The 10822-nt window shown below is 38.1% G+C and overlaps 1 pseudogene across 1 annotated transcript; it reads left to right on the forward strand.

Moving 5' to 3' along the window:
* Nucleotides 1-341: 341 nt before the first annotated feature.
* Nucleotides 342-1357, forward strand: LOC309858284 (RAD51-associated protein 1 pseudogene; annotated as a pseudogene). The gene has a single exon. The product of its transcript is annotated as an RAD51-associated protein 1 pseudogene (transcript).
* The last annotated feature ends 9465 nt before the right edge of the window (nt 1358-10822 follow it).

The raw sequence follows: 10822 nt of genomic DNA on the forward strand, positions 1-10822 counted from the left end.
GAAGAAGACTTTATAACCAGGTAGGATTTTTGTGGATTTTTTTTTTTAACAAATTCTGTGTTAACAAGGGAATGCAGAGAAAAGCATTTGTTGAGAGTTCTACTGTGTGCTAGGCACTATATTATGTGCTTGACATTTATTACTTATATAGTCATTACAATAGCATCACGAAGTAGATGTGCTGTTACAGCCCATTTTTTTTTTATTAATTAGTCATCTGTGGTTCAGGAACACTGATTAATTGACCTATGATTCTATAGTTAAAGAGTAGCAGACCCAGAAACGGCCACTGCTGCTAACAAGAGCTTGAACACTGTGAATTTTCAGTCTTGGAGGGGGCCATGGTGCCCCCGGTGAGGCATAAGAAACTAGTCAGTTACTCACAGTTTGAAATTTCTGGCAGCGATGATGACTTTGTTTCCGCAACCACACCTTTGAATAAGAAGCCCAGAACAATGCCAAAAGAGTTAATATGAGAAACAAGGAAACCTAAACTGAAGAATCTCCAGAAAGAAGATATCCCACTACAAGAGAAAACCCCTAAAAAAGGATGTCTTTAGGTGATGAGCTCTGCCAGCCAGACTTAGAAGTGGCACTAGCTTTATCAGTGAAGGAACTTCCAGTGGTCACCATTGATGTGGGAGAGGCTCAAGATACAAGCACCAAAAAAATGTGGCAGCAGCGAAATTGGGACAATGACTAAGGCTCCCCATCTCTCCGATTGCAGTGTAGCCAGTGATGATTTAGATTTGGATAAGCTTACCAAGGAAGATGATGTGTGCAGTGCTCAAGGGAAAAGAAAAGCAGCATCAAAAGCTGTGGTACAACAGAGGAAGATTCTTTTGGAAGGCAGTGATGGCGGTAGTGCTGATGACTCTGAACCGCTGGTGGAGAGTCTGAGGATTAGTCTGATTTTAGGGAGAGTGAAGATGATGATGCTAACTTCACTCTGGGAGAAAATAAAGTGGAAGAAATTAAAAAGAAAGAAGTGAAGGTAAAATCCCCAGTTGAAAAAAAGGAGAAGAAACCTAAATCCAAACGTGATACTTTGGAAGTGACTTCAAGAGACTGTGCTCCAGCTGCCCTGAAATCAGAATCTCAGCCTTTACCAAAAACGGCTTTATCAGTGAAGCGGCCATTTGGAAACCACTACAAATATGCAAACCTTCCAGCTGAAGCTGGAAGCAGAAAACATAAGTAGATGCCACCAGCGCTGTCTGGAAGCAGCAGCAGCAGCAACAGCAGCAGGAGCCCACTGGAAGGGGTGTCTGTTAAGTCTCCAAATCAGAGTCTCTGCCTTGGCTTGTCCAGATTAGCACAAGTGAAACCTTTGCATCCAAATGCCGCTAGTGGCTGAATGTGGTAGTCAGCGAAGGTTTGATTAAGAGAAAAAGAGTTTTACAAGTGTGTTTATGTTTGAATTGTGTTTCTGTTTAAGGAGGGTATCATACTATAAAGGAATCCTTTAATGTAAAAAAAAAAAAAAAAACCACAAACGAGTAGTAGACCCATGAATTGACTGTCAGCCTGTGTGACTCCCACACCGATTCTTTTGTCCCTCAGCAGCACTGGGGTTAAGGTACAAATCCTAGTCAGATCAATTCAGAGAGTCAAATGTAGTTATGTGTTTGCTTATTTAGTGTTTTCCTAAGAGACCAGGTTAGTCCAAGCATTTGTCCTAATATATTTGACAACTAATGATAACTAGGGGTAATTAGTGCAGTGGCAACTAGTCTCTTATTTTTACTGTCAAAGATTTTAGAGTGGCTCTCATTACCTATGGCCATAGTACATAGCTTTTATATAAACAAGACCTAATCAGGCAAGTTCTTAGACATAGAGATGTCTGCTCTCCTTGAGATGAATGATTTTCCAGAAGTGATGTATATGTAATTTAGGTGTAGGCCTTGATATGTTAATTAATTTTATCATCTCTTTAGAAGATATTTCTAAATTATTCTCTGTTTACTGACTTCCCACTCTAGTTTTTCCTTTAGGCTAGTTCCCTTGATCTTGAAGCTCTTTCTTTTTTTGTAGATTTTTTTCCTTTTCTCTGTTGACTTTTCTATAATCTTTTCTTGTTTTTTTTTTTTCTTTTTTCTTTCTTCTCTGCTTTTCTTGGCATTTCTTTTATTCCATTTTTTCCCTTTCTGCCAGGTAAGTATTCTCTGTTTTTCTGTAGACAAAATCAAAAGCACATAGAATTTCAGGATTTTAGGACATCTTAGAGATGAACTAATCAAAATACTCTCTGGTACTATAACCTGTGTTTAACATCCTCACCAAGTGATTATTTAAATCGACAATTTGAAATGCAAAAGAGATTAAAGTAACTTATTTGGATATAAGTGACAGAAATGAGATTTACATTCAGGTTTCCCCTTTTTTTCTCATCTTAATAGGTGAATGTTTTAATAATAGAAAGATGGGGGAGTTGGTCTAGTGAACACAGTGAAGGTGCGTAAGGAAGGAATTGGCAGGAGAGGCCAACTTTCAAGAATAACAACACTGGGTTGGATAGGAATAAGAGTTTTAGAAAAGATGTCAGAATATTTGGGCATATGATAAGTTAGATAAAGATGGATTACAGAAATGAAGGACACACACACATGGGAAGGAACGAAGGACACAGGATATTGGGAGTTGTTTAGAAAAGCATATTAAAATAGAGGGTTCAAGAGAATCACGAGCAATTTTTTTGATGATTTGTTTAATTGAATGAACTAGCATACTTCAGGTTTTCTTTCTTTCTTTATTTGTTTTTTTTTTTTTTGGTTCTCTTATTTATTTATTTATTTTTAATTTATTTATTATTTCTTTTCAGCATAACAGTATTCATTATTTTTGTACCACACCCAGTGCTCCATGCAATCCGTGCCCTCTATAATACCCAACACCTTATACCCCGAGTTCCCACTCCCCGCTGTTGAGAGGTTTTAAAATCATTTGAGCCATGAGGAAGGCTTTTTACAGCATATAGGAATGTGATATCATCTACTTCCAGCCCAATCTTGGCTAAGATCCTCTTGAGTATCTAAGGGGGAATGGAGATTCTGAACCACACAGATATATGGCCCAAGGTAGGGGTCTCCTCACTCCACCTCTTTTTCTAATTCTTTGATGTCTTTCCCATGTACATGTAGGGTTTGGTGGGCTAGGACTGGCTGTCAGATCAGTAACAGAGCTTCATTTGGGTAGTTGGTAACATGTCTACATTGAGATGATTACATGGATGACTTTCAGTTTAGCTTGTCCTCCAGGAACAGGACATGGCTCCTACTCTTGGCCATTTGAAGGTGTGCTTGTTTTGGGAATCTGCTTTCATAGGCTAAAGTTTTAAAAGGTTGGAGGGTACGACTGAGCTCTGCAAAAGAGTGATCTAAGAGCTCACAGGAAGAAAATATTGGGCGGTGTATAGGGAAATAGAGGCACAGCTACCAGGACTCTATTTTTATAGCAGTCTCTCTTCTTGGGTATCTCAGTGCTTATGAAGGTTCAGGTAGACCTAAATAAGGCAGGACCTGTGTAGGGAAAAAGTTGGACCTTATAGTTTTTAACCTCTCTGGGAACAGTATTCCCACTAATAACATAAATTTGTTCTTTAACATGTGTACATTTGTTTGTTTATTTATTTAAATTGAAGCATAGTTGACACTTAATGTGATGTTGTGTTTCAGACAATTTAAGAACTCTGAATGTTACACCATGCCTACCACAAGCATAGCTATCTCTTACTGCATGATGCTATTACAATACCATTGACTGTATTCCCTATGCTGTACCTGTATCCCTGTGACTTACTATAACTGGAATCCTGAACCTCACATTCCCCTTTACCCATTTTGTCCATCCTCCCACCCCCTTCCCTTCTGGTGATACAGAATTCTCTGTATTTCTGGGTCTGTTTCTGTTTACTTTTGCTTTTACTGCTCTTGCCTCAGGATCACGTTGGGACTACATCAAAATCAAAAGCTTTTGCACAGTGACGGAATCAATTCACACAACAAAAAGGCAACCTATGGAATAGGAGCAGACATTTGCAAATGATATAGCCAGTAAAGGGTTAGTATACAAATATAAAGAATTGATAGAACTCAGCACCCAAAACACCCAATTTTTAAATTTTTAAACCCAATTTAAAAATTATCAGAATTGAGCACTGGGTGTGGTGTACAAATAATGAATACTGTTATGCTGAAAATAAATAAAAAACTGGGTATTTACCCCAAAGATACAGATGTAGTGAAAAGCAGGGCCATCTGTACCCCAATGTTTATAGCAACAATGGCCACAGTCACCAAACTGTGGAAAGAACCAAATGCCTTCAATGGACGAATGGATAAGGAAGATGTGGTCTATATACACTATGGAGTATTATGCCTCCATCAGAAAGGATGAATACCCAACTTTTGTAACAACATGGACGGGACTGGGAGAGATTATGCTGAGCGAAATCAGTCAAGCAGAGAGAATCAATTATCATATGGTTTTACTTATTTGTGAAGCATAATAAATAGCATGGAGGACATGGGGAGTTAGAGAGGAGAAGGGAGTTGGGGTAAATTGAAGGGGAGGTGAACCATGAGAGACTATGGACTCTGAAAAACAATCTGAATGGTTTGAAGTGGCGGGAGTGGGTTGGAGGTTGGGGTACCAGGTGGTGGGTATTAGAGAGGGCATGGATTGCATGGAGCACTGGGTGTGGTGCAAAAATAATAAATATTGTTATGCTGAAAACAAATTAAAAATAAATTTAAAAAATATATTAAAAATTATTAAAAAAGTAAATGTAAAAAAAAATTATCAGAAGACACGAACAGATATTTTTCCAAAGAAAACATACAGATGACCTACAGACACCTAAGAAGATACTCAGCATCACTCATCATCAGGCAAATGGAAATCAACACTACAATGAATAACCACTGCATACCTGTTAGAATGGTTAAAAAAAAAAAAACAAACCAAGTAACAATGTCAGCAAGTATATGGAGAAAAAGGAATCCTCTTTGATTATTGGTGGGAATGCAAACTAAAGCAGCCACTGTGGAAACAGTATGGAGTTTCCTCCAAAAGTTAAAAATTGAACTACCCTACAATGCAGTAATCACACTATTGGATATTTACTCCCCAAAATACGAAAACACTAAATCAAAGGGATACATGTACCCCTGTGGTTACTACAGCATTAGTTAACAATAGTCAACCCAAGTGTCCATTGATAGATGAATGGTAAAGAAGAAGTGACATATATATATATATATATACAATGGAATATTCAGCCATAGAAAAGAATCAAAATTTGCCATTTGCAGTGAAATGGAGGGAACTAGAGAATATTGTGCTAAGCAGAGTTGTCAGAGAAAGACAAATACTATAAGATTTCACTCATGTAGAATTTAAGAAACAATAGAAATGAGCAAAGAAAAAAATAAAAAATGAGAGACAGACAACCAAGAAACTGACTCTTAAATATAGAGAACAAGTTGATGGTTACCAGACGGGAGATGGGTGGGGGAATGGGTGAAATAGGAGCTAAGGTTTAAGGAATGCACTTGTCGTGATGAGCACTGGGTGATGGAATTACCAAATCATTATATTGTCTACATGAAATAATACAGCACTGTGTGTTAATGATACTGGAATTAAAATAAAAAATAACAAAAACAGAGGTCAAAGTTCAATTACATCAAGAAACTTCATTCAATATGTAGATAGCTGACTTTTAACTCAGTTTTTCTTTTTCACGAACTTGTTTTTGTTGTGTATTTTTGCTCTAAAGTATTTCCATTAAACCTGGTGATGATGATGCTTCATGGCCTGCATCAGGTGTTGAAGACTTAAGTTTGAATCCAAAGGTAATGTACTCTCTTGTGAAATTAATTTTCCTGCTCTGAATTTAGTTTTGTGTATTATTACTCTTAAAATTTAACAGTGGCCTGCCTATCATCATTTTATGTTTGAAGTGGAAAGTTGGTCAGAACAAACCATTTTATAGAAATATGACAAGTTGAATTTTTTTTAACTCCATTAAATAATGAAGGTTGAAAAAATAGGCTGGAAATGTATCATGACAGAAAAAATTATATTGGAAAAAGCTTTCCCATGATGGAGGAAATAGGACATTTGGTCTAGGATAAGGATTCTTACTGTGAGTTTTAAATTATCGTATCATGACTTTTCTTTTCCTTTTTCTTTCTCTCTTTTCTTCTAACATGACTTTTATAATACTCATGCCTAAATAAATCTTTAGTGGACAAGTTATTTATTGCAAATTGTTTTTTCTTGGATATGTGTCTGTTTTTGTGCCAGTTCCATGTGTTCATCGTCATTAGCCATCAGAGAGATTCAAATCAAAAACACATTGAGATACCACCTTACACAAGTTAGAATGGCCAAAATCAACAAGACAGTAAACAACAGGTGTTGGAAAGGATGTGGAGAAAGGGGAACCCTCTTCCACTGTTGGTGGGAATGCAAGTTGGTGCAGCCTCTTTGGAGAACAGTGTGGAGATTCCTCAAGAAATTAAAAATAGAGCTTCCCTATAACCCTGCAATTGCACTCCTGGGTATTTACCCCAAAGATACAGATGTGAAAAGAAGGGCCATCTGTATCCCAATGTTTATAGCAGCAATGGCCACGGTCCCCAAACTATGGAAAGAACCAAGATGCCCTTCAATGGACAAATGGATAAGGAAGATGTGGTCCATATACACTATGGAGTATTATGCCTCCATCAGAAAGGATGAATACCCAACTTTTGTAGCAACATGGGCGGGACTGGAAGAGATTATGCTGAGTGAAATAAGTCAAGCAGAGAGAGTCAATTATCACTCATTTGTGGAGCATAACAAATATCATGGAGGACAAGGGGTGTTAGAGAGGAGAAGGGAGTCGGGGTAAATTGGAAGGGGAGGTGAATCATGAGAGACTATGGACTCTGAAAAACAATCTGAGGGGTTTGAAGTGGCGGGGGTCTGGGAGGTTGGGGTACCAGGTAGTGGGTATTATAGAGGGCACGGATTGCATGGAGCACTGGGTGTGGTGAAAAAATAATGGATACTGTTTTTCTGAAAATAAATAAATTGAAAAAAAAAAGAGAATCACACATTCTTCCCAGTGAACCAGCCAGGAGTTCCCATAGTTGTTAAATTTAACATGTGAATTCTTTCATATCTGAAACTCAGAAATACTGGTGATTTGATATATTTTTTTGTCCCTTTCTTCTTTCCTCATGTGAATATTGGGTCTTGCTTGATAATGACACATGTATTTGGAGACTTAAAAACCTTCAACTTGGATGATCATGATTATTTTTTAATACTAGATTCTTTCTCTGGTCCTTAACTACTGGTAAAATATGCTGTTCACAGTGGAATAAGAAAACCATGTGAATTTTAAAATAGAGTTTTATATTTTTCTCATACATCATAGTAGTACTTAAAAATGCCTCAGAATTCTAAAATCCCATATTTCTCTTATATAATTTAAATCTTTTAAGATTAATTTTTAAAAATGAGTATTCTTATAAAAATCTTGAATTGGTGTTTTGCAATTAAATCTTCATTAATCTTAAAAATGGTATTCATTACAGAAATGAATCTTGCTTATATATTTTTTTCTAAAGATTTATTTATTTCAGAGCAAGGGAGAGAGAGAGTTGGGGGTGGAGGGACAGAGGGAGAGGAAGAGAGAGGGAAGGAAGCAGACTCCCTGCTGAGCAGGAGCGTGATGTGGGACTCAGTCTCATAAACCTGAGATCGTCACCTGAGCCAAAATCAAGGGTCAGATGCTTAACCAACTGAGCCACCTAGGCGCCCATTAACTTGCCTACGCTAATAAAATATATTTTGCATCCTTGAAACTAATGTTGAAGTATATAATTGAAATATTGAATCCCATGGGTTTTTTCCTCCCTGCTTTTATTTTTATTCTGAAAATTTCAAGAGTTCTGTGTAGGTTTACATTATTTAATCATATCAGATTAGTATATTTTAGTATATCTATATTTAGTATATTTATTTATCTTTTTTTTTTAGATTTTTATGCTTTTATTTGACAGAGAGGCAGGAGGCAGAGAGGCAGGCAGAGAGAGAGGGGGAAAGCAGGCTGCCTGCTGAGCAGACAGCCCCATGTGGAGCTCGATCCCAGGACCCTGAGATTATGACATGAGCTGAAGGCAGAGGCTCAACCCACAGAGCCACCCAGGCACCCAATATTTATCTTTTTAACATTATGAGTAATGTCATTTTTCCTACTCCAAATGTATTTGTCTAGAACTTTCTTCATAAGTCTTCTGGGTGCTTCAGGATGTCTGGGTGGCTCAGTCAGTTAAGCATCTATCTTTGGTTCAGGTTATGATACCAGGGTGCTGGGATTGAGTCCTGCATTGGGCTTCTTGTTCAGTGGGTAGCCTGCTTCTCCCTCTGCCTGCCCCTCCCTCTACTTGTACTCTCTGTCTCTGACAAATAAATAAATAAAATCTTTAAAAAAAAAAGTCTCCTGGGTGCTTCAAATTTGGTATGTCCCAGGTTGAAGACATTGTTTCTGACCCTTTCTTCTTCCCTGACTTTTTGTAATCTGCTCTGTCATTTGTTTTCCCCATCCTAGTAGATAGCACCACTGAAACACTGAAGTAGGAAAAATCCTGGACTCCAAACTTCCCTGAAAGTACTACATCCAGGGGTATTCGGTGGCTTGCTTGGTTAAGCATCTGACTGTTGGTGTTGCTCAGTTCATGATGTCAGGGTCCTGGTATGAAGGCCCTGATTGGGCCCCATACTGAGTAGGGAGTCTACTTGAGGATTCTCTCTCTTCCTCTCCCTCTGCCCCTCCACCTGCATACACACCATCTCCTTCTAAATATAAATAAATTAAATCTTTTAGAAAAAAATCATCACATCTCTACCTCTGAAATAATACATTATATGTTAATTAATTGAATTTAATTAGAAAAAGGGGCACCTGAGTGGCTCAGTCGGTTAAGCATCTGCCTTCAGCTCAGAACATGATCCCAGGGTTCTGGGCTTGAGTCCCTCGTTGGGCTCCTTGCTCAGCGAGGAGTCTGCTGATTTCTCTGCCTGCCGCTCTTCTTGCTTGTGCTCTCTCTCTCTCTGACAAATACATATAAAACCTTCAAAAAATATTTAAATAAAATCACCACATTTAGTCACACTCTGCATTCATTATTTTGTACCTGCTTCCCATTTTTCATATCTTACTATAATTCCCTCTCTCACCTATAATTTTGAAATCCTCTTCTGGCTTGGGTTCCTTTTTCTTTCTTTCTTTCTTTTATTTTATTTATTTATTTGACAGACAGATAACAAGTAGGCAGAGAGGCAGACAGAGAGAGAGGAGGAAGCAGGCTCCCCGATGAGCAGAGAGCCTGATTGGGGCTTGATCTCAGGACCCCAGGATCATGACCTGAGCCGAAGGCAGAGGCTTTAACACATTGAGCCACCCAGGTGTCCTTTGGGTTCCTTTATGTTCATCTCTACATTGCTGTCAGAGTGACCTTTCTAGAATATATTTGTGGTGATGTAACTCCTCTGCTTCTTTAGTGGCTACCCATTACCTGAAGGAGAAAGTTCATATTCCTGCATGACACTTGCCTTTTTGGTTTCAGTCCTGATTTTCCAATTCTATCTCTCTATCCCACACCCAAAAATTGTGTTCCAGTTTTGCCACCTTCTGTAGCTATCGTCACTTACTGTGTTATTCCATACATCATCCTTTTGCTCATTCTATCTTTTCTAGAATGCCCTTCGCACCGTCTTTGTGTTGTCTCTCTCTCAAAATACAGCCCTACCTTTGCAGCATTTCCTGAGCTTCCCATATACAACTGTTTTCCCCTTTGTGCCTTCACTGTGCTTTATTCACTTCACCTGTAGAACTAGTAAATGATACTCTTCTGTTCTTGTTTTTGTCCATCTCTACCCCTACTAGTATATATGGCAGTCTCTTTTATTTATATTTCCAGTTTCTCCAAAGATAGTGCCTATGACTTGACAGAAGCCTTTGTCTTTCTGAGTGAGTGGGTGAGCACGTGAATTGATGTGATGTTTTCTGAAGTTGGGTTTTTGGTTTTTGTTGTTTTTATAGGAAGGAGAGGAGAGGCCAGCAACTGGAACAAAGGACGATGGTATCACTGAAAGTGTTCCACAAGCACAAACAATTAATGACTGTTTGACTTCTGCTGACAGGGCAGATAAAAATCATAGACATGGTAAGTTAGTGAACATCCATACATTTTTTTCTAGGCTTAAATGCTAGTATAGAAAATATCACAGTATGTAGATCCAGTTATGTTACCCATTTCTTTAAGATATTTTTCTTATTCTTTTTGCCGTCTTTCTTTTTATTTTTAATTTTTTATTTTTTATAAACATATATTTTTATCCCCAGGGGTACAGGTCTGTGAATCACCAGGTTTACATACTTCACAGCATACTTCACATACCCTCCCCAATGTCCATAATCCCACCCCCTCTCCCAAACCCCCTCCCCCCAGCAACCCTCAGTTTGTTTTGTGAGATTAAGAGTCACTTATGGTTTGTCTCCCTCCCAATGCTGTCTTTCTTTTTAAGTATCCCAACTGCTACCAGCTTTTTCTTCCTGAAAATACTTCAACCCTCCAAAAATCTTTACTGCTTTTACTTTTATTTTATTGAAGTAATCATGAAGGGGGATAGGCTTGTATACACATTTAAAATTCATAATACATGTTCTCATTAATGTATCTGTGACTGTATTTTATAGTTACGCTGTCAGCATTAGCATTCACAGAACAAACTGAAGAACCACCTTGGGATTCTGAGG

The sequence above is a fragment of the Mustela nivalis genome (assembly GCF_964662115.1).
Source record: "Mustela nivalis genome assembly, contig: HAP1_SCAFFOLD_2132, whole genome shotgun sequence".
NCBI lineage: Eukaryota > Metazoa > Chordata > Mammalia > Carnivora > Mustelidae > Mustela > Mustela nivalis.